The following is a 24,595-nucleotide window of genomic DNA, read 5'->3' as shown; positions in this document are numbered from 1 at the left end:
AGTTTAATCTTCTTACGCTTAAAATTTCCACATTCTTAACAATAGTTTACTATCTCCACCCTTTACTTATCTTGTATATGTAGACAGAATTTGCCGGCCAGAAGGTCTGCTTTCTTCCTAGTATTGGCAGTCCCCTAAATCCAGAGCAAGAACAAATAAACTTGGAGACTGACTTTAAAATTGTGACAATTTAAATAAATAAATACATCTGTCTTCTTTCTATGTTGTTTTCCTGCATAGTCATGTGTATCAGAATATCTTTTTTTAATTAAACAATAGTTGAGACTTTCACGTAGCACAAGAAAATGGGAAAAAAAGCCTGAAGAACACTAAAAATCTTGACAGCTATAATAAAATCATTAATATTACTAACTTCAATTAGTGTAGTTTTACACTGTGCCTAGCACAACAGGCAACTAATACCATGTAATATTTTTACTCTCATACTGTTGACAGCTGTGGGCCTCACAGAACCATAGAATGGTTTGGGTTGGAAGGACCTTAAAGATCATCTGGTTCCGACCCCCCTGCCATGGGCAGGGACACCTTCCACTAGACCAGGTTGCTCAAAGCCCGATCCAACCTGGCCTTGAATGTTTCCAAGGTTGGGGCATCCACAGCTTCTCTGGGCAACCAGTCCCAGCGTCTCGTCACCCTCACAGACTCAGGAGCATTATGCTTCTGAAGAGAAGGAAGTGGAAGAACAAAGCACACTTGTGTGTCTTGCAAGTAACTTTCTCCTTGGTCTAGTTGTATTCATGATCATTGTTTTTTTCAAGGTGTTACAGCTCACATTATGAAATTCAAGAACATTTACTTTAGGAGTATTTGAGATGAAGCTACACTAAAAGTGTGATCACACTGGTATGTCATGGTATCAGAGTCAGAGTAAAGGATTTGGGAATGTGCTTCAAGTACGTTCTTCAAGCACTTCTTTAAGTCTTAAGTCAAAAACACATAGCTTTGAGCGTGAATTGTGATCTGTTCAGAAACCTACTGGCTTCAGCAGAAATGGAATCAGTCTTCGCTCAGATCAAATTATGCGTGTCTGAATTCAGATCAATAGATATGGTTTCCATCATTTTTTCTTTCCCTTAATAGATAAAAATAGAGGGGTGAAAAAAGATTTCAACATATCACTAACTCACCTTCCCTGGAACCATTCCCCACAGACGATTATCTCATCCTTATAGATCCCAATGAAGAATAATCTGCAATATCCCTTGATCATTTGTTGTAACTCATTGACCATGCACTGCTAAGTGAAGCATGCTGTTTGCTGGAAAGCACTCTCAATTTGGTAATTTAATCTTAGCAAGATCTGCTTAATAAAGAAATTGTTGATGGGAGCTTTCATTGTAATGCCTTCATCCCCACTAAACTGATTAGGCAGTCATGCTTTGTATTTACCTAACAGATTTGTCCCCATCTCAAAGTCGAAGCCTCTTAACATCCTAGAAAGTTTTGATTTAAAAGAAGCATGAATTACTTCGTAATGTACCTTCTCAAGTATGTAGCTTGATGAAATAGAGGTTTTCTATGTTTTCTTCCAAACATACTCTTCTTCAACCAAGGCTCTTAGTAAAACAGCACATTTACAACCTTCACAGTGTGGCAGCACAGAAATGCCGTGAGGGACATCAAGGGGGCCCGTGCTCCCCACCCCCCCACCCCCCACCCCCACACCCCCGGCAGGTGCACTCTGTATGCAGCCAGCCCACCTGGCTGGGACACAGAGCCCTGTTACAGCTTACCACAGGGGACACTAATGAAAATTTCTTGCAATAAACTTGAAAAAAAGAAAAGCCCTCTTTTTTACTTCACTGTTGGTGGTGTTTCGTTTCACGTCATTCAACCCAGCTTAGCTTCACTGAGCACCAAGGTTTTTCACTGCATTTGAAACCTTTCTCTAGCTAAACACAGAGAGCAAAAACATTTAGAAACAACCAGCTTTGAAAACTATGCAACAAATGCAGCCATAGCGATGAATAATGTTTGTTGGCATTCCCTGAACATATTGCAGATCATTTACAGGTCTCAGCAAAATGCCTACAGAGTGCCAGGACCAGGGAGTGAATTAGTGCTTCACGCTGATGAAGCTATTTTCTTTAAACAAAATGCAAAGTTTAGGAACTGCACGAACTTTCCAAATGGCATTTTCTCCTTATCTGGACAAGAAGCAGTAACTAATTATTTCTGGTTAGTTATTCTTAGCTTCTTATGATTTCTTTCAGCTCCACTGTCATTGAACAGTCTCTATATGTATTTTAGGTCTGTTCCTCAGATTACTGTCCTTGAGCTGCTTACCACAGTCCCCGCCTTCTTTCTGTTTTTTCCCCCTCCTGTAATTTACATGAGATATGTCTGTAATCTGGCAGGATGCACTCTGTCCAGTAGCCAGGCATGTTGCAAAACTCTCTTATTGTTTTTGTGCAGCTTAGCAAAATTATTTGAGGAATGTCCAGTGCCTTACATGTTAAATGGTAATCTAGGTACTGGAAGGGAGCAATTCTTCCCGACTGATTCTAAAGAGTATAGGTGTACTTTATTTCTAATAAAATGGCCGTTTCTGCTCATGTAGAAGAATTATTCAGACCAACTGGAATAATAATGTGACATGCAGCTACAGTCCAAGCAGTCAGCCAACCAGAGTACGATCCTTTATCATAGTTTTGCATTGTTCTGCTAACTGCATGATGCCAAAAAATAATAATAATAAGGAGAAATCCTTTGTTCCCTTTCACTAACGTAGAAGGTCACAAAACAGACAGTTCCTTCTTGATTACACTAAATAAATAAAAGTCTGATTCACAGAGGGGAAACAATCATCTGCCAACTGCCAAACCCTGTAAAGGGTAAATCTGCTTTTACTTTGTGAGCCAGATTGATGAGTCACCGAAGCTATGACTAATACCAGCAAGAATTAAAATGTACCCAATAGTATGACCTCCCTTTGTACTACAGAAGGGTTACTCAACAGCAGACCCCTGTCCAACAGGTGCTGCTGGGGAGCGGGGACGACCCCAGCATCTGCTCTTCAGAACCATGGGTCCTTGCTATCACACCTACTAACGTGCATTTACTGCATTCACAGGCATAAACTCAACGTGGGAGTTGAATAATTAGGTTCTTCATTTGGGAAATTAGCCACTATGGAAATAAACACTCCACCCCCACCCTGCTCTGGATGAGCTGCCTTCAGAACATGCTGTAACCAGAGGTTCCTCCCAGAGCCAGGGTGACATGCGCTTGGATGATGATGAGAGGTTTTTCAGTAAGGAAAACCCAAGGAGGCCAGTTCAGAGAAAGCCATGGGTTTGGAGATAAAGATTAGGGTTTGAATCTGGATATTCTTGGTGAACATACACTCCAAGAGGCTCACAAAATGAAATGGTCGCTCAGTATTTTGAAAATTATGCAAGAAAAATGTGTCCAAAAAAAAGGGGGCGTTGTTCATTCATTTAATTTCTTGAAATGGATGAATTTTCTAGTCCGTTACAGTCATTGAAAAAATTCCTAGTGATGGCAAGTGGGCCAGGATTTCACCAAATGTACTCATCCCAACTGCATATTTTAGTAACTCATCAAAACTATCTAATGCTCTAAGAATTATTTTTTTTTAAGTACAGCTCTTACCACCAAGACACACCACAGCCCAAAAGAAATTGTCTTCAGAGAGATGAGGAAGATATTTGTCATTCTATAATTCATCAATGCTATGTTTAATTCCTAGAATTAACTCTTCTGCATCCTCAGTCATACATGCTCAGAGTCCCTGGATAATACTCAGAGAGTCATCTGAAGTGAACTGAAACAAGAGGAGGGAAAAATAACAGTTGTCTATGGATGAAAGTGGTTGTCAATCCACAGATAAGCACCTCTGTTGTCAGCCTGGCAGGTACCTTGCTGTATTTGGGACCCTAAATTTGGCATTTATTTATTAAAAATAAAAAAACCCTAGAACATCACCACAGATTAGGTTAATTCTCCAGTCACCTGATTAGAAATAATTCTGGTGAGGATGTCCCAGTCAGAAAAAGAAAGGAAGAATGACACTGTACTCAAACACTTACATCATGGATAGGGAAGAATGTGAATACCTGCAGACCTTTTTAGCCCCTGCATGGTTCCAAAAAGCAGAACAGCTTCAACCTGTTTCAGACTGAAATAGTTGCAACTGCTACTTAAAACTGGTTAGAGAAGGTACCTCTATCTTCTCTACTGCACTGTAAATGAATGCTGTAGCCTTTGGACAGTAAAGCTACCAGTGCTGAACTGCAAAACAGTATCCTATTTTTTACTTAATTGTATTTGGTTTTATTTAAAATACTATAAATGATTCATTTTTCTGATGAAGCAAAGTGTTTAATTTGATTCAAATATTTTAAATTAATTTGCACAGCTCCATACATTTACTAAGTTTGCCGTGAGTCACCTTCCTCAAGAACCCAGAAATTTCATATTAAAAATACTTTATATTTTTTAAATTTTATTGTCTGTAGTTGAATGAAAAAACATGGGGTTACAAAGTAGGTCATTCCACTTTTTTATTAGACTTACAACCTTTCACATTCAATCACTGTCAAAACAATGACAATCGATAAGTAATGAAATATAAAGAAATATGCAGAGAAGCACAGTAAGATATTCAGCCTAAACAGTCACAAAAAAGATAGAGGAAGTTCAGATACCAAAATCACCTGTCTTCCCAGCATTTGTTTGGATAAAAATCCCTGGTTTGTTTTTTTTTTTTTTCTTGGTGATTCCATCAGAACAAATTAGTGTATGTCCCTTGGGAGAGCAGGGTTATAAACTGCAGTCATAATCTCTGCCTGTGAAACCTCTGAATAATACATGTAATTTGTGACTCACATGCCAAGAATCCCAATTCAGTGTGTCTGTCAGCAGTACTAATTGTTCAACTTTTTAAAAAATAAATGAATGAAATACTATTAATCAGTCATTTAAGCGTTGTAAAACTCTCAAAAGCACAAAAGTGTGTGTGTGTGTGTGTGTATATATATAAACCTGCCCAAATAGGGGATGGAAGTCAGTGAAGTGGGACTGAGTCTCTGTTTGAAACTCCTTACCTGACATTGAGCAAGTAGCTAATTTTTCTGCATGTCAATTTTCCAGTTACAATAGGCTCATAATAATTCTCTGCCTTGGAGAAGTGTTGTGACAACAAACCCATAATTATTTGAGAGTTTTACATACACAGTGGTGAAGGAAGCCATAAAAATAAGTAAGCAGATAAAAGTGATTCACTGGCTGAAATGAAATTATGCTAGTTAAGTTCATTTCAAATTTCATTTTCTTGTCTATGTATGGGAAATAAACCGTGGGTTTACCGTTGAGCTGCTGACCTAAAGAGAAATAACTGAAATCTTCCTCCAGTTTCCATTATTTTAATCTTATTTCTTTCTAGACCTCAACGTCTTGGACTCAATTTTTCCACGTCTCTTTGGAAATTTCAGAATTGTTTCTGTCCTGTCCCCAGTTTCCAAACTAAACGTCTGGACCCAAGCGTGGGCCCGTGCTGCTCAGGAGGGCTGGCTGACAGACCAGGCTGTGACATGACAAGGCCATGAGCCTCTGCAGGAGCGGGGCTGTGCCCCCAACTCAGCCTGTGGAGAGGCCCTGGGAGATGTGAAGAAACTCAGGGCCTGGCAAGGGGGATATGTTTGCAGAGGCAAGATGACAGACACATAGAGGAATCTGACTTGAACGTAGAAAAGACCTAGGAGTGTGAAAGGACGGAACCCAAACCGCCAGTAACAGAGAAGGTTACGCCCAGTGTTACAACTTTGTCTGAACAGTGACATGCTTTTACGTTATCTAGAGTGAGAAATAAAGTACAGGGTTTAGAAATTTTAGGCTACTATTTGTTTCAGCTATTGTAAGACTCTAAAGAGGTGCATTGTAAGTCCAGATAACACACACAGGCTGGAGGGCTTCAAGTCATATGCATGACTTTGGCACCTGATTACTACCAGGTTGCTATGGGTGAGAGGCCCCCAGCTTTCACCAAGAAGCAGCAAACAGAAAGCAATGCACCAGCTTCTAAATGCAAAGAGCAGGAGAGTGCTGTGAATCAAGGGAAGCTGAAGAGTGAGCTCAGTTTACGAGGCCCAAAGACAAGTGGCCTAAAGGTTAATGCAAGCAGCCTCATGGTTTCTTTCCAGCAAGCTTGAGAAGTTTACTACAACAGATACAACAGCAACAATAATAACAAAAACTGTAATAATAGAATCATAGGATGGTTTGGGTTGGAAGGGCCAAAAAAAGATCATCTAGTTCTGTGAAACAAAAATTTAGCTGGAATAGTTTTCTTTCTGCAGAACTGTAAATTGAGTCTCTGGGTATAATATGTAGCAACCAGAAACCGTAATAAAACAAATTGATCAGAGAGGAGAGTCTGGAGTAACATTCACAATAGAAATGGTAACAGTATAAAATCTACTGCTAGCAGTGAAATGATTGATTGATGGTGCATGGTTTTCTCCAAGCCAAGAGAGGTTGTAAAGGTGACAAGCTTTTATGTTCTTCAAGCTTTATGCAGTGCTGGTGTAGAGACTTTGGGAACTACCTTCAAGACGTGCTCTTTGAGAGAGGGCAAGGGGCACAGAGGCAGCAACAGTACGGCTATTGTGGATATAACAGCCTAAGTCAACGAGCAAAGTGCTGTCTTAGCATCGTGTGATTATCTCCCAAAAAGTTACCAAGTCTCCTTACAGTCTGGCCTCACTTAGGAGAAGGATAAAGCCAGCGAAAAGCCTTGAAGTTTCTTACTCTTGGTGCTTTCGTTTCTCGCCTGTCTTTGAGCAGTATGTTGAGACAAGCTGGTTCTTTTGGGTTGCTTGGCAAATGAAAATAGGACAGAAAGGGGAAAATAGTGTGGCATGTCAGATTCCTGGCTTGAGCAAATGAAATGGAAACAGGGTAATGTTAGCTTTCTGAATATGCTCTAGATCACAAAATTGTAAAATTGCAATGACATTGAAAAGAAAGGTGATAAAATAAAGAGTTGTCACACCTTAGCTGAAGGTTTTAGTGGGGGGGGGGGGGGGGGGGGGAAGACTTAAGTCCTTAATGTGTTCTTAAAAAAATTAACTGCAAAGAATGTTCTATCAGAAAAGTTGTTTTTTACAAATGTAGTGAAGAATCTAGAGATCAGTGTGATGCCAAACTGAATTAAGCTACTGATTTATGTAACCATCATATGTGATTCATTTTATTGTACCGTAAAAGTAGTAGGGTGAAAGTTGAAGTACATTTGGAGCAAGAATAGTGCTGCAGATGTATGTGAAGCCACTGGTAAAGAATACAAAGAATTCAAATGAAAGTCTACATGTGAGAAAACAGGAAAACAGGAAATGTATGACAAGGGCTCATTTGAAAGACTACCACAGACCTAATGCTGAAAAAGCAAAGGAGAGAACTGACCACACTGAAAAAAAGCAGCACAGGTTTATGCATTGACATTTCAAAGTCCAATACTGTTGTATTGTATGGCAGGAAAAAAGAATGATTAATAAGGTTCAGATTAGTGCCTTGGCACAAGCAGAAGGCAGTGGCACAGAAAGAAAAAGGACATCGTAAAGCAAACAGAAGAGGTAGCAACAGCAGATATGAAGTACTACCCATTTACCTTGAGCAATACACAAAAGAAGAGAAAGTGCAGCTAATTAAATCCAACTCTGAATAATATGATGACAATATCAATTAATAAGATGTTATGCATTACTGTTGTTATTGATATTTATTATTAGGCTGACTCCTGCCAAATGATTTTTCTACTGTATTGTTTTCCTGCAGATTTGATCCCTAATACAATTTTCAAGCATATGTGTGCATGTGCAGATTATAGCAGCATGGGAAAAAGAGCTGCTTTACTTATAAAAAAAAAATATTTTTTTTGCTATCTGATGACATCCATCAGATCCTGAGCATATTTCTTCTTTACACTCTGAGAAGCACCTGTCAGAATGAAAACAAGCTCTCAACAAGTGCAAGCTGTTGCTGGGGAAGAAGCTTGGTTATAGGCTTCTGCAAGGCAAGCATTGGCATTGACTGCTGGAGGCATTGTATATTCAAAAACCGTGTCTATACAGCAGAAATAGCCAGGATTAGAGAGGCGGGCAAGCAATGAAAGTCTGGCATGGAGGGAAATGCCAGAAGAGGCTTCTTTTAGACCAGCTGCCCACTGTAAAGAGAGAAAACTGGCCCTTTTTGTTCCTTACAGACTTCAAGATAACAGGATTTTTCATGCGCTCTTTGCAACCAAACCAGATTGCCATTGGGAAGTACCTGACCTGTCAAAATCAATAACCCAGCAAGATCTCTAAATAATTGTGTCAGTTTTGGAGCAATATAATTTATTGGCCCAAATGCTGCATGTGCAAAACACTGTATAAATATGAGAAGATCATCTACATATTAATTTATGCTCTGCAAGGTAAAGGAACATCTTTTGGCTGCATAATGTGCTCAATTTTAACAGCATCATGCCAGTCTTGATAACTAATGTGCAGTTTATCAATTCTGTCATGAGCACTCAGCCTCTACCCGCTATAAACCACACTCCTATACCAAAATCAGGGAAATATTCTAAAATTCCTGATGAACAGGAATCGTGTTTCAATAATTTTGTTTCATTTGTGTAAGCCACTGGTACATCTGTGTGTGTAACTGCTCCCAAGTAACAGACAATGTGAACCTGGGAAAATTATGAATTTACCAGCTCTTCAGCATAAGGGGTAAAGACTTCGGTGTTTTAGCTGAAAAAGCCATGGGTTTATTTGCTGATGCTAACCAAGATAAAATTTATACAGGACTGCCTGAAAGTAAATGTTCTCTTTGCAGAGGAGAAAGACAAATCACTGGAGAGGGATTATATATGAAATACCAGAGCCTTCACACTGTTATGAAGAGTATTCTGAGGAATGAGCCTTGCCACAAGCACTTCACAGAAATCCTGCCCAGCTGAAAAATACACTGACAGTCTCTTGCTACTCCTTGAAGAAGAAGAAGAACTTTGTTTTTCCTGTGTTTTATTTCAATAACCTCTAAATCGGAATAAAATGATGGACAGACTGTCTGAGGCATACAGTCATGTCCCCATCCCTGCATATTGTGTGGGGAAGAGCAGAATGAGGTGCTGATCAAAAGGAGGCAACATGGACAGTGGAAGTAAATATTCTGCCAGGAAAGGACACTGCAGCATAGAAATCCCAACAATACGTTTTCTTCTTTCCTTTCACCCTGAAGTTATTATTTGATTTTTAGGGGAGGGAGACTTTTCCCCAATCTCACCATGTGTTGGCCCAAGACAGTTCTGTTTCAGAGCAACAGACACTCAAACCTTGATGAATGAGCATACAAAAGGAAAGTGCAACAGCTGAGACTACACTGAAAACTGAGGACAAAAAATAAAACAGGCCCTGTGAGCTCAGCTGCTTTGCCATTTGCTGTAAAACTCAAGCCCAAGTGTTTTTCCTACTAGTCCAGCTGGCGGCCTTCACTAACCATTCCTACACCTTGGCTCCGCTGGCAAGTGTGAGTCAGCTACCCAAAGAGCAGGAATGCGAGCCACAGCGAGGAGCTGAGCACTTACCAGAGTGCACTTGTAGCTGAGACTGAACTTAAACCAGGCAGAAAAGAAAAGCTGTTCACTTAACAGTGTCTTCTTATTTCATCTAATTTAAACATCCCTGTGGGAAAAGTTCAACCCGTGAGCCGGCAGAACGCCTTAACCACAGTTCACTGGAGAAGCCCTATTTATGTAGTAACACACAGATACTAGAAAAATCACCAGATTCCTTCATGCATATAATAAGAATGATGGCGGGAACGATGTGGTTGGTGACCACAAGAAGAACTGGAAAATCATAGAGCGGTTTGGGTTGGAAGGGACCTTAAAGATCATCTGGTTCCAATGCCCCTGCCATGGGCAGGGACACCTTCCCCCAGACCAGGCTGCTCCAAGCCCCATCCAGCCTGGCCTTCAGCACTTCCAGGGATGGGGCATCCACAACTTCTCTGGGTAACCTGTTCCAGTGTCTCACCACCCACACAGTGAAGTATTTCTTCCTAATGCCTGATCTAAATCTACCCTCTTTTAGTTTAAAACCATTACACCTTGTCCTATCGCTACAGGCCCTACTAAAAAGTCTGTCCCCATCTTTCTTACAAGTCCCCTTTAAGGATTGAAAATCTGTTATAAGGTCTCCCTGGAGCCTTCTCTGCTCCAGGCTGAACAACCCCAAGTCTCTCAGCTTGTCTTCCTAGGAGAGGTGCTCCAGCCCTCTGGTCATCTTTATGGCCCTTCTCTGAACTTGTTCCAACAGGGCCATGTCCTTCTTATGTTGGGGGCCCCACAGCTGAATGCAGTACTCCAGCTGGGGTCTCACGAGAGCAGAGGGGGAGAATCACTTCCCTCAGCCTACTGGTCATGCTTCTTTTGATGCAGCCCAGGGTACAGTTGGCTTTCTGGGCTGCAAAAGCACATTGTTGGGCCATGTTGAGCTTAAGGAAGAACAGTTCTGTCCTCTTAACCAATGTATGGGTTATAAGCCAGCAGCTGGCAGAGCCAGCCTTGGGATTTCTGAGGGCTGCTGGTGGTGGGACTACAACATGAGCTGTCCATTTCTGCTCCCTGGCCAGTGGTGGGACAATCATAAAGAAAATTCCTTCCAACTCTATCTCAGCTGTCAGAAAGTGAGCTCAGAGATGGTGACGTGCATTCACTGCACTCATTTCTGGCATGGTTATTTGGCAAATTGTGTATTAGTCAGATAGGATCCTCAGTGAGAACCAGCTGCTGCAGTTTCACTGCTGCTACTTGCACCGACTCAGGATATAGCACTCATTTGCAAGGTACGAGTACATCCAGGATTTTTAATTCACCCCAGAAAGAGTTTCAATAGAGTTATAAAAATTCCATGAGATGATGGAAATTGATCTCAAGAGCCAGATGTTAATAGATACTTTTTAGTGAGAGATGCATTGTTTCTCTGCAGGTTCCATAGCATACTATGCCCCCTACTAGATTACAATATATGTATTCAAATTATAGTCTAATTCATGGCACAGATAAACAATGAAAAGGGACAAGTAGTAGGACAGCAGCTGAATCCATAAGTCCCTAACTGCAGGTAACAGGAAAATTTTTAAGGGCTGAAGCATCCTAGCAGTTAGTGATAGACATCCTGTGTACTCTGGCAACCACTCAGTTTGATATATTTCTGTTCCTTTCTCCACTAGTCTAGCTTTCCCTGATTAATTCTTTTTCATCTTCCCAAACTTTCTCAGCCCTATACAGCAATTCATTGTCAGCACTAATCTATGCTGTTAAACACACATAAGGCTCTATCTTTTCTGTGAAAACAATCACAAGAAGAGACGATCACATTACTTTTCAATCTTTTTCAGTTGCTTTCATTTGGCAGAGAAACAGAACTACTTTTTCATATTATTTCCCTGCACTCTTAAAATACATGAAATTGCAGGTGTTGATTTTCCCTGTGCTCTCTCCTTATTTTCCGTTTCATCAGCCCTCCCCATCACATGACAGTGAATGATTACAGGGTCTCCTTTTTGCATTCTGCACATCCTGACTTATCCCAACCATATTGCAGTTGCACTGCAAGCCCTGCATCAGTTTCCTGGGGGGCGGGGGGGTGTCCCTGGAGCTCATACACTACAGAGTTCCTCCTCTGTAGGGTCCACAGGCTGGGAACATATTTCATTTTCTGGTGCTTCTGTCCTTGGCAGCCTTGGCTCCCAGCACATTCCAAGCAGGAAAGCTCTGGCCTGTTAGAAAGACACCTCACACCTCTTCCATTTGCCTCGGTGCCACCATCACCTCCCTTAGTCTGTCTTGGGTATCCAGTCCTGCTGCTGAGACTTGACTTAAAATAGAAGGAAACTTCTTTAGTCCTCCCACATCCAGGGTCATCCCACAGTAAGTCAAAGGCAACCCTGTGAAGCCTTTCCACTTCTTGGGCCCAGTCCCTGAGGACAGGCCCCTTTCTTCCTCGGGGCATGGCTTACAGGGCTCTGGGCATCACCTCGGGTTTCCATCAGCCCCTCCAACTCACTGTGAGCAGGACAGAAGACCAGAGCACCACTCCTGAACACAGTGTGGTACCTTCCCAGCTGTCACCTCCACCTGAGCAGATCACTCTGGTCCTGCTCCCAAAGGGCACTGCTGGTGCACGGCCCACCCAAGCCCCACCTCGAGCATGCTGGATGGGGATGGGGAGGCCAAAGGGACTGCCTCCGACCTACAGGGGGCTATAAATCCGGCTCACACCAGAGGAGACACTACGTTTCTACCTTTCTCCCACAGGGAATTGGCATTTTGAGTGATAAACGTTTTCTAAAACTGTGAAGGAGCAAACCCTGCAACATTTTCATGTTGCCTTTTCTCATTAAATCTCCTTCCCTTTCTGACCACACCCCAAATGGAGAAAAGCAAGAAGGATTTTAACAAACATTTTTTTTTTAAACGAAAATGCAATTTCTCCTCATGTCAAAATGAAAAATAATCTATGTAACTCCAGGGGTTTTAAAGCCTTTCTATCAGAAAACATCTTTTTCTTGCATTAGCTAATTCAAGTGATCCTTTAAATAGTCCTCCAGAGACTCCAATTCCCTTTTAGGAGAGTTTATCTATCTTTTATGACTTTGCTCTCATGAAAGATTAACAGCTGCAAAAGTCAAGGGCCATTGTGATCATTTAATCTGACCTGCATCGCATAGGCCATCAAATTTTACCCAATAATTCTTGCACCGAATCCTATTAATTGGAGATGAAACATCATATATCTTTTAGCAAGAAATGTTCTTTCAATTTGAAGGCAGTGAATGCTGAGAAGCCTGCTGCAGAAATTTGTTCCACTTTTTTTTTTTTTTTTATCCTGATGTTCTCTGAATTTTCACTAGGGCTGATTAGGAATTTTTCAATGAAATATTTTGTGCTGAAGAAATGTGGGTATACAAATTATCAAAAGTGTAGTCCTTGAACTTTGCTTCACTGTTTTACTCCCGGAAAAGAAAAAAAAAAAAAGGAACAACAAGTAGCATACCCCTCAACACATTAGACTTTTTGTTCTGGTTTGCTTTGTGAATGTTCTTTCCCTGAATATTGGGACAACGAGAGAACTAGCCTCCTCATGTTAAATGTGTAGAGCTAGGCAGTGGCAATGCCTCTCATGCTGTCTTAGCCAGACCACACATCCTCAGACACGCTGAGCTGGGACCCCCACCCTCATCAGGTACCAAATACTAGCACAACCCTACAATTTCTATCAGGCCAGTGTTTCTACTTAAAAGTGCCATAAAGCCCATTTATTGCCTTCTGGGGTTGGAAATATGGCTTTGGGACCAGGAAACGCTTCCATTGCTTTCAAATAAGCCACCCAAAATAAATCAATCCGGCAGAAGGTTATAGGCTCATAGGGGCAATCTGCTAACGTTCTGGAGAAGTGTTTGATATCTGTCTGTTGACAGATAGATGGCAAGCCAGAGAGGCACTGGTAATCTACAGCCTGAGCTACACCGATTAGTTTGACCTAGCAAAACAGTGTAATGTACAGACATTGAAGTGATGACAGTAGTAGAGTTGTCATTTTGGATTCCTTAACATCCTTTTCCAATGGATTATCTTTCCCATGGATTGAAATTTAGGTACAGCACCATGAATTTATCAGAGTGGCTCTGACATGGCTTTCCAATAATTGATTTATTCCCTGTATATGGTATAAAATGTAATCTTCTAGACAGAACAGGCTGAAAGACTTCAAAAGAACTTTTTTCCAACAGATAATTTAGTTTTTATAAGCTGATATTTAAAAAAATTATCAGTTATGCATAAAATAATTTTCAAAGAGGAAAACATTCAGATGAGCCTAATTTCCTCTTTCAAAACAGAATATTTTGTTTGCATATTCTGAAGACTCTTTATTTTGAAAATAATTTTTAATACCTAGTAAAAAATAAAAAAGATTTTTCAAAACAATATGCCAAGAAGCTTTGATCCAAAACATTCTTTTACTGTTAATTTTAAGAATTTTTAGCTTATGCAGCTATGTCAAATTTCCCAATATTACAGTCTTCTGAGAATCAGAATAATTTCAGACCTCATTATGACTACACTTACCTATTGGTAACAGAAATTTGGGCTACATAAATCTCACAAACGTGATTACATCCATTTTATGGTAGAGGACAGTGTAAGTCACTTCTTCAGATTCATGCTCAGAGACTTTTTGGACAGGCATGAGAACTCAAGCACACTCCTCACCTTTCTCCATTGCACAAGGTTCTCACGGCAAGTGTACTCCTCATCTTGTCATCTTTGCTCAGTGACTAGCAGAGGGAGTATGAGTCCAGATCCAAGTGCCTATGAAAACACATGATACAACAGCAGAATGAGACACAGAACCTGTGAGTTCAGGAACACAGGCCCAAAATTAGAAAATTCACATTAAAAATACCGATGTAAATCAATTTTAAGCAATGCTTTTTCTTTGCCACTTCATGCAATATTTATTTTTCTTCTTTCTGTGGTAGTAAAAGATCAAGAAACTGAAGATTTTGTGAAGTGCTCTGAAAACACGATAAATTAAAGTATCATGCCAAAAGTGTTCACAGCCTAAACACACAGAGAGCAAGCAGATTAGAAATGATGACAGTGAGACCATGAGAGCGTTCAGCGTTAAACCAATAAATACATTCTGATTACAGCTACAAGCATACTGAACTTGTTTGCCCTTTCAGTTACGCTGGTGGCTCTCAAATGACTTTGAATGGGAATATTCCTGTACAACATAGGTGTGAGTAACAAGAAAATCATGTTCGCTGTTTTTTAGGCTGGAAGAAAAGAGGTGATTTTTGCAGATGGCAGGCAGTGACCATCAAAACCGAACACTGAAATGAATCCTCTGACATGCTGAACACTGTTAGGATAGATTTGTCATTCAGCAGCGGATTTTCCTTTCTGTATCTGGTATTTCTAATAGCTATTATACCGGGCAGGTCATTCTCACAGTCTATTGTTAAATTTGAATAGTAGTTACAAATTCAAGCATTTTCAAGAGCTTCCTGTTTTTTGGCAGTTCATTTTTTTCCCTTTTGTAAAATAAGTTCTGTGAATGTTTTTATGGTGCTCATTGTCTCAAGTTTTTAATCTCCTATTTGAAAAATGTAAATGGTTATAAAGTTCATTCTCCATTCCAAAAACTTGCAATTCATGTATGTGTGCTGTGGAACTCTGAATCTGTGACATTCTGCCGGCAGAGCAAAAGTCTGCTTCATTGTGAATGTGCTTATTGAGAAGTCAGTGTTTGGCTGACCCAGAGAAATCCCCCTTTTGATTCTCAAAACATCAGCTGCAAGGCCACTTCACTCCAGGAACATCAGCACAGGGTCCTGGCGTTGGTTTATCGATGGTACTCCCGTTGTAATAAGACTTTAGCACCTCTCTGAACACCATATCTCACAGGTGCGTGGTGTTTTGTACAAATACTGCCAGAGCACAGACCTGCTGGGCACAGCTAGAACAGGGACGTAGCAGCAAAACTTGCTACTGCCACCACTGTCATTTTTTCAGTTTGACTTTGGGGACTTCTCACATCATTTCCTACAAACCTGGCACCCTGGCTTTCTGACCTAATCGAAGCACTTGAAGCTGGGAGCTCAAAGTGCTGTTGAAACATATGGTTTATCCATGGAAATCACTGCTCTAGTCAGTAATGCTACAATTACAATTGATTTTCACAAAACGAAACTAACCCTTTGACTTGCATATCTTACCAGTTTATCACGATTATTCAGCCAATAAATGTTCCTCATTGCGTTTCAAACATCCAGATACATATTACGCTTGTTGTGTGTCAGATACCATTTTTCTAAGTGCAATGGAACAGGCTATAACCAAATCACCATTTTCTCAGCCTTTCTTCTACAATACTTAAGCTTAACCCGTCCGCAAGGTTTGTACTTGTACAGCTGCATATTATGGTGCTACACAGCAGATCTGGCTTAAAGCTCACTGATGCTTCTCTGTGCTGTGACATCGACTGTTTCTATTTAAGGTAACATGACAGCCTCATTGCAATTGCTTATGCAAAGAAATACTACTAGAAAATTATTTCACTCAGTTGACTTTTAACACCTTTTCAGATATGCAAGACTACTTGACACTGAGTTGTCAAACACCTACACAGAGAATAACAAGGGTCCATGCGGCATTCAATTTGAGAACCTTGGCTGAATCACAGGATTAGAATGAAATACCTGTCTACTTAAACACAACAAATTTTGTACAATAATAATTCACCAGAATAATGATTGAAGCCTTTTCAAATATTGAATAAAGACATCCTTAAGGAGGAAGGCCATGTTTCTCCTTAAGCCTCTCCATACATTTTTTCAGTGACCAATCACATTTATTTGTGAGGGCCTTGCATTTCGGTGCAAGAAAAATGCCAAGCATAGGCTGTGTCAGAGCGGCCTGACATAGTGGCTCTTTGTCTGCCTCACGTGCTTCTTCAGTGGGGCTGAATACCTTCAAGCAGCATGGCCAAACTCAAACTCACATCCCTGAAACTCCTTCTCTGTCCTGAAAAGGAGGAGGTTGCAGGGAGGCTGTGTGGAAGCTGGTGGAGCAAGACCTCCTCAGCTTGCTCAGGGAGGGACCCTGGAGATCCCTTCCCTGCCACGCCATGCTTCAGCTCTTGGTATGTCTGGCAACTAGGCAGTTTGGTCAACTGACCTCTGTAACTTGCAGAAGGCATTTAATCTGTCCTATTGCCCTATTCCTAAATTTTCCATCCATGATGACACAGGTTCTGAATGATACAACCACCAACTTAAATTAGAACTATTCACATCTGGGCCATACTGTTTTAGGGCTTAGATTTTCTAGATCTGAATGCAGCAGGAAGATGTGGGTCCCAGGGATAATTCATACACATGACACAGAAGGCTCCTCGTAACAGGTTAGAACAGTCCAGTACAAGATTACCTGTTTTCTATTTTTTCCCCTGAGAAAAGCACTAGCCTTGAAAAATCAGTGTGTGTTTTTGCCACACGTGATGCCACACGTCTTACTGAAAGATATTTCCAGTTACTAAGAGGCCAAACCTAACAAGAGCCAACAGGAGAAGAACAGACAAGTTAAAAAGAAAAATGTACCTTTAAATTTTATTTTTTTTTTAGATCAAGATAGGTAATTATTTCAAGAAATCATCACATAAAGCAGTGGATTATCAGTGTACTCACATCTGTAATCAAGTTTGGATGCCTTATGGAAATGTATGCTTCAACCTAGGCAAGCTGTTGGATCAGTTAAAAAATAAGATTAAACTTTGACTTCTGTTATAGAGGACAGGTAGGGTAGTCTGAGGTTTTCTTCTGTCCCTAAAAATCCATTTATTTTTTAAAATCTCCTCAGTTTTTTATTTTCGCTTTTTGAATTTTTACACAAAAAGTTGCTTAACCAAAACTTTGGGTAACAGCCATCATTTATAAACAGTATTGCACAAGAAAGAAATAAAATGCCCCACTTAAACATAACCAAGTAAAACTATAAACTAATGTCTCATCTCTTTTGGCTTTATAGAGTTGTTTATTTGCTTCATAGTTGTGACTCTTGGGGCTGTTAATATGGCAAATATATGAAACAAATGCATTTTTCTTAACCCCTAACTTTCACACAGGTTTTGCTTTACTGACTGACTTTTGCTTGTGATAAATTGCAATTATCGCTTTCCACTTGATTTCTGCATGTTGCAAATTTGTATAGACAGGATTCTATTCCCTTGCTGGAGGAGTGGCAGTCCAGAAGTAGTATCTTGTTCTCCATCATAGCTTGCCACTGGGAAAGTCCATCCAAATGGATCCTAACAAACTGGAAATAGGTAATTGCTCCTGACATCAGTGCTTCAATGTTGGTTGTTTTTTTTTTTTAATGTTAGTTAATATCTGGGGAGTCCTAGCTTCCAGAACTACGCAGTTGGTCCAGAAAACAATGAATTCACTTTAAAGAGAATTCCCAGCCATCAGAGAGTTCTGACAACTTGACCTAAAGCCTGAAAATTCCAGGCAGCAAAAAAAAACAACCAACATTGCTTTGACTTTAAGCCAGTCTGGTACTCTTTGTTGCATAACTCACATTTTTCTAATCCCGAGCATGGACAATACTGTACATTGTCCTTTCTCGTGGGGTCCTGGTTTAGGATGATTGATGGTTTTGCATTGGGCTCTTCTCCTCGGTGTCATTTTGACTGCAGAGTATACAAGTGCTCTCTGAGTGTGGAAAAATATAATGGTTCTCCTCTTTGCAGGCAAAAGGTAGGTTGGAGTAATGATGAGCAAAGGGTAAATTCTTGCCCTTATATGTCCAGGCTGTTTATGGAGAAGCAACTAGAAAAGCTGAGGCATGTGGCAGGAACCAAGCCTACCCTGGCTTGGGGGAGTGCGTGCCGGAGCCTGCAGCTGGCTCCTCTGCAAAGAGCGCGGTGCACATCACTCCCTCGGCAGAGATGGCTGCGTCATGGGGACAGAAGCAGCCCCAGGCCAGCCCTTCCAGTACAAGCACTGTAGAAGCAGGCAGCCACACACACGCTGCTCCTGCTTCTGCTATGCAGTGCCTTGCTGGACACCAGCACAGCAAGAGCGGCCATAGAAAGGGTCTCCGGAATCCTGCTTCCTAGAGGCGATTGCCAGGCGGAGGCAGGGGCACATTTGCCTACCTGATAATTGCTTTCACAGACACACACATCTCTGTCAGGCTGCTCATGGCAGTGAGACATTTCCTATTCCACCCTTCACTGATTTTTTTTTTTTTTTGGTATCTGTTACTAATTGGACAGCAATGCAATAAATAAATAGGAGCTTTAGACTCAAGCTGTGCTAGCCCTCCTCAATAGGCAACAGGATCCCTGAACATCTAAATGTCTATCACTCCTCTAAGACCCACAACAGCCTCTTAGTCACAGTGACTAATGGTATCTTTGACCATAGGATTATTTTTTTTAATGCATCTGAGCTGTTTATCCCAGGCTAAAACCACCCCAGATCCGATGAGTGCTACAGTCCGGCTGCATGCTGCTAATCCCCCAAGGGGAAGTGTCTCCACAAGTGTTTAAGATGATTCCTCTCGCTAACATCTAACACCAGTGGATGAGGTGATTTTAGGGAACTTCACAATTCTCTCCCCCGGGGATACAGCAGGGACAGCCTGTGCAGGATGAATCAACGCCATATGTCAAGCACTGTTTGTATATGTTTCAGTGTATCCAGGCAAAGTCTTTTAACTTTCCATGCTAGAGCCCGAGCAGTACTTTCCTGAATGTCAGCCAGGAAAATTTTGTAGATTTGGCAGCAGGACTGTGGGAAGCCTGGTTGAAGACCAGCCCGGAGTGCTGGAGCAGAGGCTTTATATAAAGAGAGAGAATCCAAACACCTTCCTTTGTTTCGCCCTACAAACGAATTCAAATGGAGCCCTGAGATCGCAATCAGGCCCTATTGTATAACACAGACCTTTCCATTACTCCATTACAGCTTTTTGGCATGTAGAATTTCATTATTTTTCAGCTGGAAAACTAATTAAAATGGATTCTTTTTTATTTATCGGCGTGTTAATGCTTCAGTTTTCTAGTCCTCCACTGGCTTCCAGCCATTTAATTTTGGTCCCTAGGGCAAAGCCTGACAAATTAAGATAAAGCCATTACTTAATGTTGTCCACTCCCCCCTCTCCCCGAGAAAAAACAAGAAGTATTTCCTGCTCTTATTAATTGCATGAAGTCAATTTCCGTGGTAAAATTTCAGCAGGATCAGAGTCTCTGCACCCAGCATCTCTGTGCTGCTCTACTCTCTGCTCAGCTGCAGCGGCGGAGGTAGGGAGGGCTGCTGGGCTCCTGCTGGGCTTTCCCCAGTGCCCACAAAATCGCAGGGTAAATGGAGGCTTCGCTCAGGTGCTTGACCTTTGCCACTTGGGGGTCACCCTTTCCAGTACCTCTAAGGTATTTTTGCTTGGAGAGTGCTGTGCTTCACCTCCAAGGAGAAGCCGCCCCCGGGGAACCCGGCCGTGCCAAGCAGGTTAGTCAGAGCTGTGGTATGGGCGCTGCCCAGTTCAAGTGCATTCAAAGCAGCCAAAATCTGCCTTTATTTTTTTTCCCTCCCCAAAGTGTAGATCACAAAAGTTCACGTACTTGTCAAGCAGAATGTTGATTTAACCGATACTGTTTCTCCATCCTCCCCAGCTGCAGATCCTGGTGCAATAGGTAACAAACAGCCCTTCCCATGGCAACACGATTTAATGCCCTCGCATTAAGGGGAACGGGAGTTCTCCAGTGAGCAAACCAGCCCGCTGAGCCACAGCTCGGGAAAGCAGCCAGGATGATGCAAAAAGTTTAGATGGGAAGCAGCAAAATAAACAGCAAGGAAACGAAGTGATGTGCCTGCAGTTGCGAGGGGACAGACAGAAACAGACAGCAGCATCGCTGTGTTTCCCTCCCCATTTGGTGTCCCTGGTACAAACCTCGTGCCCCTGGGCCACCAGAGCTCTGCCCGGCATTGCTTCACTCTTCAGTGCTCTCTTTATAACATTCTTGTGTTTAAACAAGGCTGACAACATTGAAACCCAGCTCAACAGCAGAAGCTCCCCCAAACATTTTCCTAAAGCAGGCTAGTTTAGGGAAAGGCTTAGCTAAACAAGGAGACAGCATGCTGAGCGCTGTTGAACTCTGTTATCTAAGATTTGTTGCCATGTTTGGGACAGAGAGCAGAAATTGTGAAATGCCTGTTGACTCACTGGCAGTGGCACACGGCTGGCACACTGGTCCAGGCCATACCAGTGCCCCAGGGGATGAATTTGCTCTGCAAGCCTCTCCAGGCTTGGGACGCCGCTCCACAGGCCACACTGGTGCAAGACCTCGCTAGGAGCCAGGAGCAGCTTGCAAAAGCACCAGCATGTCTCTGCTGTGCCAGCACCTTTGTCCCCCGCAGACAGCCTCCTCCTCTGCCATGTGTCTGAGTCCAAGCCACCTCCTGCTTCCAGGCAGGGGCTGAGCCCCATCCCGCCTCTGCTGCCCAGAACGGCAGGAGAACCCAGCCCGGAGGTGCTCCCAGCCAGGGCCACCCCACGGCTTGTCCATGCCACCACTGAGGCTCTGTCAGATTGCCTGACACTGCAAGCAGGAGGGGAAGCTGGGGAGGAGACAGCCATGCCCCAGCAGCATGGACTTGGGCGAGGAAGCTGCTGGAAGCCCCCTTCTCCCACATTACTGGGGCAGGCACAAACAAAAACATCCTTGAGGGCAGATGTTTGGAAAGGAAGTAAAGTATGCAGCTCAGCTTCTGCTACACCATGCCAGCCAAGGAAGCAGCCGAGTGAGGCATACACAGGAAAAAACGGTTCACCAAAGACCTTCGTGCTGCCCGAGTGAACAGCAATATACCCCTTGTTTACCTTACGCCCCCAAATCAGTTATTCTTTGCTGGTATTCTTTTAAGAGTGCTGTTTATTAAAAACTAGACATAGGATTTGAAGATGCCCTTCTAACTATTCTTTGAAAACTCCAGCATTTTAGGAGGAAATTATTATTTTATATTTCTAGCTTTGCACAGAAATTCATTGCACATTCACAGTTTATCTCAACACAAAGCTGTCATCTTCTCCTACCAGCTATCACTGAATTCCATACAGCTGAACTGTACTGGGCACATACATTGTTAAAACAGCAGACAAGGTTATGAAAATTGCAAAAATGCATCCTGATGCCATTTGGAGTGATTCAATGGATTAAAATGCAGAAGTGAGCAACAGTGAGAGTCTGGAACACATTTACTGCTAAAGCACTTCAGATAGATTGTTACCATTATGGAAAAAGTCATAATGGCCAGTGCTATGTGACAAACACCATTTAAATCAACATGATTCAAGTATTCCTTTTCACTAGCCATCCTGAGAATTATACTGAAAAGTGTTATCTTCTTGAAATGTTTTTGAGAAAGATGTGAATGGCCAGTTTTGCCAATAGCTTAAGCAGATGCAGTTTCTGTGCACTTTGAAGTCAATAGGGAATTCAATCTTTTTTTTTTTTTTTTCACATGCAAGTTTTAAAAACCCAGCTGTGGCTGTTGCCCTCCACAAGGTCAAGGGAAATTACATGTTCTTCTTATGTTAAAGAATTTTTAAGACATTTATATGGGGATATTCTTCTGCTTGCTTAGCATGAAGGAGGGACTTGAATCAAGTAGAAAGGTAAGATGTAGCATGTACTTCTTGAAGTCCCTAAGAAAATCACTAATTGACTGTGTTTACCCCATTTCCCATGGACAGTAGAGTTTTATTGAAACTTGTTCTGTGGTTGCTCCACTGACGCTTCACCCTCTCAATGTTCTCTACACAATGGTACCATAGAGGAACCACTCTCACGGGTCTGGATGTGAAAGCTGTATGCTTTCTGAGATCCCACTGCTGAAATGCTTGGGATGTGAAGATGAGGTAAAAGTGGCGACCTGACCATGGAGAGCTGGTAAGTGAAAAAGCAGTAATAAGGAAGGATGTGAGGAGGAGAGTTGTACTGCTGTGGGCAGTAGCTGGGAAAAGAAATGAGGAAGGAGGGAAATGAGCCATCAGCAAGGTGACTTGTGAGCCTATTGACCAGGGAAATCATCTAGAGTGGAGGAAATGGGGCAGACTTGATTTCTGATCATTACGGTTTGTCACACGCAGTGTTGCACAGATTCTTACTTCTTTCCCACCCTCCCCCTGCCTCCTTGCAGTAACACAGCTTGAAGAAGAAGGATACAAATGCACTCCTGCCTTCTCTCCCCATGCCCTCCTCTCACAACAGATGGATTGAGAGTAAGGATGCTCCCCTGGCAGTACTCAGTGCAGCTATACCATTAAGTATTTCTCTATATATAATTACTAATTACTCAGTCATGAGACAGATGCCAAGCTGTTTTGCATTTGCACGGAAAGCCCCTGCGGAACTTTGGAGTGAAAAAAATATATATCACAGCTCAGTGGTGTTTGGGCATCCAGGGTTTAGGCAGCTGAGCAGGAGAATTTAAAATCTGGTTTCCAACTCACATATCTGCAGTCCATGATAGAGTTTTCCTGTAAACTCTCCAAACTTCAGAGCGCTTCACTTTGCACTGCTAGCTAATATTTCATTAACTTAGGTGTTTATATGACATTTCTAAGAAACCATGTCATTCTAAGCTGATTAAAGACATGTATTACTAACACTGACATTATTTTGCTTCTATTTACATTTTTGTTATGTGAAGAAGCAAGCCCTGCTGAACTGCTAAAAAGGTGAAAGCTTTTCTACTACCGAAATGTCACTTCTAGCCACTGTTAAACATATTTCCATTGGTTTCTTACTCTATAGGAAGACTAGCAAAACAAAGCATCTGCAATTTTTCCGAGTACACCCAAAGTCACAGGGGAACTGGGAAAGAGAGACAGCATCTCGTTTGCAATCTTGGGAAACCTTATAGCCCTGAGGGACACAGTCTTCAATAGGATCCAACATTTTATCTTAAGATCAGATATTCAGATGGATCATTTAATCTCAATTGTCACTGGCCATAAGGATTAGGAGAATAAAACATATAATAAATACATTGCAGGAAGAGGGAATGATGGCAACACATGCCAGCTCGATCCAGTTTTCATGGGCAACCATAGCAGGAAAGATGTAGTATCCTGGGATGCTGGGAAGTTGTTTAAATGTGTTAACATCCACATGGCCTTGTATTCTCCGCTGTGATCAACTGCATTTGGGTTTTGTGTGGAAAGCACAGCTAAAAGCTTTTACAGTGAACCCTTGTTTCCTCCTTGGTGGGGAAAGGTAAGCTCCTAACATGAATACATGTGATATTAAAAGTAGACAACCACACTGTAAATTGCACTACAGGTAAAAAAAATCCAGATAAAATTAACAGGCAGGTCCAAAGTGCAGTATTTATCCTAAGAGGTTAACTTACAGGAAAAGACTTCTAAGGTCAAGAGGTATGATTTATTGCTGAATAGTTTGTGGCCTACAGAAAAATGCACAGATGAAAAGACAAAGACATAAAATATGACACTGTCAAGTTCACTTTCTGATTTCATTTTGTTCTAGTACTTATTCTCCACAGGTTACAAGTGATTTTGTGGGTGTTTTAGAAAATTTAGACATTCTCTTACCACACAAACTCAGGTTTCAAAGAACTTTCTCAAATACGCAGTGTTTTGTCTCCTGACAATTTATTCTTTATATATTGGATGCTTATTTCTTTTTACTTCATTGTGTTAGTGCTTATTTATTATTATTGATTTTAGTATTAATAATATATTATTATGGAGTGCTCAGCACTCAGCAGGAACTGCGCCGGTGAGCCCGCAGTATAATGGTTTCCCTTCACCCACAGAACAACACTGTGAGAGGAAAGTGGGTTAAAAACCTTGCTGGACCTGCCAATTTGCTTTGTGAGTGGCACGGGGTGGTACCCCCTTCACAGAGCCCATATCCTGAAGTGATTGTAATGCTACACCTGTTCCCTGTATAAAACCATACAGTGTCTG

General features: G+C 41.6%; 1 long non-coding RNA gene across 1 annotated transcript in view; it reads right to left on the bottom strand.

Annotated features, from left to right (window-relative positions):
• LOC114013606 (uncharacterized) overlaps positions 1–20,394 on the bottom strand; it is a 31,692-nt gene extending 11,298 nt beyond the window's left edge. Inside the window, exons 1-2 of the long non-coding RNA XR_003556675.2 lie at positions 20,223–20,394; positions 14,309–14,407 (exon numbers count right to left, since the gene is read on the bottom strand). This is a non-coding gene — a long non-coding RNA (uncharacterized LOC114013606). The remainder of the gene's footprint in view (positions 1–14,308; positions 14,408–20,222) is intronic.
• Between the last annotated feature and the right edge of the window lie 4,201 nt (positions 20,395–24,595).

Source organism: Falco peregrinus, chromosome 6 (assembly GCF_023634155.1).
Source record: "Falco peregrinus isolate bFalPer1 chromosome 6, bFalPer1.pri, whole genome shotgun sequence".
Classification (NCBI taxonomy): Eukaryota; Metazoa; Chordata; class Aves; order Falconiformes; family Falconidae; genus Falco; species Falco peregrinus.
This window is presented reverse-complemented; position numbering and strand designations above follow the sequence as displayed.